Genomic DNA, 4900 nt, shown 5'->3' on the forward strand with positions numbered 1-4900 from the left:
TGGACCCGCAACTATATGGTCAACTAATCTTTGACAAAGCAGGAGAGAATACCCAACAGAAAAGAGACAGTTTCTTCAACATATGGTGTTGCTAAAACTAGACAGCAACATGCAGAAGAATGAAACTGGGCCATTTTCTTACAATATACACAAAAATAAATTCATAATGGACAAAAGATCTAAATGTGAGACAGGAAACAATCAAAATCCTAGAGGAGAACATAGTAACCTCTTTGACATTAGCCATTCCAATTTCTTACTAGACACATCTCCAGGAGCAAGGGAAACAAAAGTAAAAATGAACTATTGGGACTTCATCAAGATAAAAATCTTCTGTACAGTAAAGGAAACAATCAATAAAACTAAAGGGCAGCCTATGGAATGGGAGAAGATAGTTGCAAATGACAGATCTGATATAGGGGTAGTATCCAAAATCTATAAAGAACTAATCAGAGGTGCCTGGGTGGCTCAGTCGTCTGGGCATCTGCCTTTGGCTCAGGTCATGATCTCCAGGTCCTGGAATCAAGCCCCATGTCAGGCTCTTTGCTCAGCAGGGAGTCTGCTTCTCCCCACCACTTTTGCTCTGTCTCTCTCAATATCTCTCAGATAAATAAACAAAATCTTTTAAAAAAATCAAAGTACCCCAGAAACAAATAATCCAGTTAAGAAATAGACATTTCTCCAAAAAAGACATCCAGACAGCCAACAGCCACATGAAAAGATGCTCAACACCACTCCTCATCAGGGAAAATACAAAACAAAACCACAATGAGATGCCATCTCACACCTGTCAGAATGGCTAAAATTCACAACACAAGAAACAACAGGTCTTGGTGAGGATGTGGAGAAAGGGGAAACCTCTTACTCAGTTGGTAGGAATGCAGGCTGGTGCAGCCACTCTGGAAAACAATGCGGAGGTTCCTCAAAAAGTTAACAATAGAACTACCCTAGGACACAGCAATTGTACTACTGGGTATTTACCCAAAGGATACAAAAATACTGATTCTAAGGGGGCACATACACAGCAATGTTTATAGCAGCATCATCAACAATAGCCAAATTATGAAAAGAGCTGAAATGCCCATCAACTGATGAATCAATAAAGAAGACAGATACACACACACACACACACACACACATATGTATATACACACACCACCACACCTATGTCTATGCATATATATGGAATATATATATGTGGAATATTAGCCATAAAAAAGAATAAAATCTTGCCATTTGCAACAATGTGGATGGAGCAGAGTGTATTATGCTAAGCAAAATCAATCAGAGAAAGACAAATACCATATGATTTCACTCCTGTGGAATTTAAGAAACAGAACAGATGAACATAATAAGGGAAGGAAGAGGGGAAATAAGGAGAGGCAAACCATAAGAGACTATTATTATAGAGAACAAATTGAGGGTTACTGGAGGGGAGATGGATGAGGGCTGAGCTACATGGGGTGATGGGCATTAAGAAGGGCACTTGTGATGAGCACTGGATATTGTATACAAGTGATGAATCACTAAATTCTATTCCTGAAACTAACATTACATGTTAACTAACTAGAATTTAAACAAAAACATGAAACAAATAAATAAATCTTGAGGGATGCCTAGGTGGCTCAGCGGTTAAGTGTCTGCCTTTTGCTCAGGCACTGATCCTGAAGTCCGGGGATCGAGTCCCGCATTGGGCTCCCTACATGGAGCCTGCTTCTCCCTCTGCCTGTGTCTCTGTCTCTCTCTCTGTCTCTGTGTGTCTTTCATGAATAACTAAATAAAATCTTTAAATCAATCAGCCAGTCAATCTTGAATCAAGCTTACACTTAGTTGTTTTAATGTACAGTCTTGGGAATCTAACATTTTTTCCTTTGAATTGTTACTTAGTAGCCCAAGAATGATTATGGAATACTCCAGTCTTTCACTAGTGCTGTGAAAACAGACACTGAAGTAATATATACTCCTGAGCCTTTTTGTTTCTGGGGCCAGTACTGAAAGGTATTCATTATTTTGTGTAATACATTTTTTTAAAAAAATTATTTATTTATTCATAATAGACAGAGAGAGAGGCAGAGATACAGGCAGAGGGAGAAGCAGGCTCCATGCCGGGAGCCCGATGTGGGACTCAATCCCGGGACTCCAGAACTCGATCCAGGGACTCTAGGATTGCGCCCTGGGCCAAAGGCAGGCGCTAAACCGCTGAGCCACCCAGGGATCCCCTATTTTGTGTAATACATTTTTATGTCTAATAGCTCTTAGTCTCTCTTTTAAAAAAAAAATGTCCTGAGTAGTCTGTTTTTCTTTCTGAAGTATGGAATTATTCCATAAAACAAAACAAAACAAAAAAATAACTGGAAAAGTGTAATTAGTAAGTAACAAAACTCTTAGTAATTTATAGTTATGCATCCATCACTTCAATCCAGTATATTATTTTTTAAAATTCTGATAAAATATACATGAAATGTGCCATTTTAACAATTTTAAGCACATAATTTAGTAGCATTAAGCATATTTACAATGTTGTACAGCCCCCAGCACTATCTTTTTTAAAAATATTATTTATCTATTTATTGAGAGAGAGAGAGTGTGTGTGAGCAGGGGGGAGGGAGGGAACAGGGAGAGAGAGAATCTCAAGCAGGCTCTGTGCCACCAAGTACGACCCTGAGATCATGACCTCAGCAGAAATCAAGAATCAGGTGTTCAACAGATGGAGTCACCCATGCGCCCCTAGCACTATATCTTTTCAGAACCTTTTCTTGTCCCTCATAGAAACTCCCTACCATTGAGAACTAACTGTCCATGCCTCCCTCCCTCTAATCCTTGGTAATCTCTATTCTACTTTCTCTATGAATTTGCCTATTCTAGATACTTCTTGTAAGTGGTACTACACAATACTGGCTTAGTTCACTTAGCATATCTACACTGTTCATCCACATTGCAGCATATCTCAGAACTTCATTCATTTTTGGCTGAACAATATGTCATTATATGTATATACAACATTTATTTATCCATTTTTTAAAATTTTTATTTATTTATGATAGTCACACACAGAGAGAGAGAGAGGCAGAGACACAGGCAGAGGGAGAAGCAGGCTCCATGCACCGGGAGCCCGATGTGGGATTCGATCCCGGGTCTCCAGGATCGCGCCCTGGGCCAAAGGCAGGCGCCAAACCACTGCGCCACCCAGGGATCCCTATTTATCCATTTTTTTGTTGATGGGCACTCGGGATCTTTCTACCATTTGGCTATTGTGAATAATGCCTCTATGATCATCGATCATAGATCTACAAGTACCTTTTTGAGACTATATATTGTTTTGATTAAAAGCTAGTTGCTACCACTACACACCTGTTAGAATGGCCAAAAGCCACAACATGGACGATACCAAATGCTGGCAAGGATGTGGAGCAACAGGAAACCTCATTCACTGCTGATGGGAATGCAAAATGGCATGGCCACTTTGAAAGACACTTTGGCAGTTTCTTACTAGATGAAACAAACTCCTTCCTTGTGAGCTAGCAATTATACTCCTTAGTGCTTACCCAAGTAGGTTAGTTTATGTCCACACAAAACCCTGCACATGAGTTTATAGTAGCTTTATTCATAATTGCCAAAACTTGGAAGCAGCCACTCAATAGATGAAGGATAAATATATGGTAGTACAACCATATAACAGATCATTATTCAGTGGTGAAAAGAAATGAGCTATTGGGGCACCTGGCTGTCTCAGTCAGTGGAGCATACAATTCTTGATCTCAGGGTTGTGAGTTCAAGGCCCATGCTGGCTGTAGAGATTACTTAAAAATTAAAAAATAAAATCTTAAAAAAGAAACGCGCTATCAAGCCGTGAAAAAATATACAGGAAACTCTAATACATATTTCTAAGTGAAAGAACCTTATCTGAAAAGGCTACATTCTACATGATTCCAACTATGCTAAACTATGCACATGTGAAGATCAGTGTTTTCCAGGGGCTCAGGGAGAGGGAGGAAGGGATTAATAGAAGCAGCATAGGGGATGAAAAACTATTCTGTATGATACTATAGTGATGGATACATGTCATTATATATTATACATTGTATATATACATATCAGAATCCATAGAATGTACAGCACCAAGAGTGAATCCTAATGTAAACTATAGACTCTGGGTGATGTGTCAATGTACATCTCATTGTAACAAATTAACTACTGTGGTAGGGGATGTTGATAGTGGAGGAGACTGCATGTGCAGGGGCAAATGGTATACGGAAATTCTCTGTACTTTCTTCTCAAATTTTGCTGTGCACATAAAACTGCCCTACAAAAAAAAAAAAAAAAAGACAAAAGCAGCTAGTTGTAGTGTGTGATATCTCTGTGGCCAATTTTATTTTTTTAAGATTTTATTTTTAAGTACTCTATACCCAGCATGGGGCTCGAGTCCATGATCCTAAAATTGAGAGTTACATGCTCGATGGACTGGGCCAGCCAAGCTCCCCTGGTCAATTTTATTAAAAAACAAAAACAAAAACCCCATAAAGGTATGAACTTAGTGATGGCTGTCTTTGAAGAATTAGAGATGACATTTATTTTTTTTTATACATTTAAAAAATTTTACATACAGTTATCATAGATTACCTGTGTTATTTTTAAAAGCCAGGTTTTTGTATTTAGGGGGAGGAGGTGGTTGTAATTCATAACCCTTTCTGGGGTAAACGAACAGTTCAGTCGCGGGATTATCGCCTCCGCCAGGGATTATGTTGCTCAGCCTCACGCTACCGGCGCCACTAGGCGCAGACTTTCCTGAGAGTCCCTACAGCAAGAACACACCCCCGCCGCCGCCAAGACTTATGGGAAATGTAGTCCTGAAGTCCCGTAAGCCACCCCTCAGAGGACCCTGGGACGGCGAGCAGCCCTT

This window comes from Canis aureus, chromosome 3 (genome assembly GCF_053574225.1).
Source record: "Canis aureus isolate CA01 chromosome 3, VMU_Caureus_v.1.0, whole genome shotgun sequence".
NCBI classification, from domain to species: domain Eukaryota; kingdom Metazoa; phylum Chordata; class Mammalia; order Carnivora; family Canidae; genus Canis; species Canis aureus.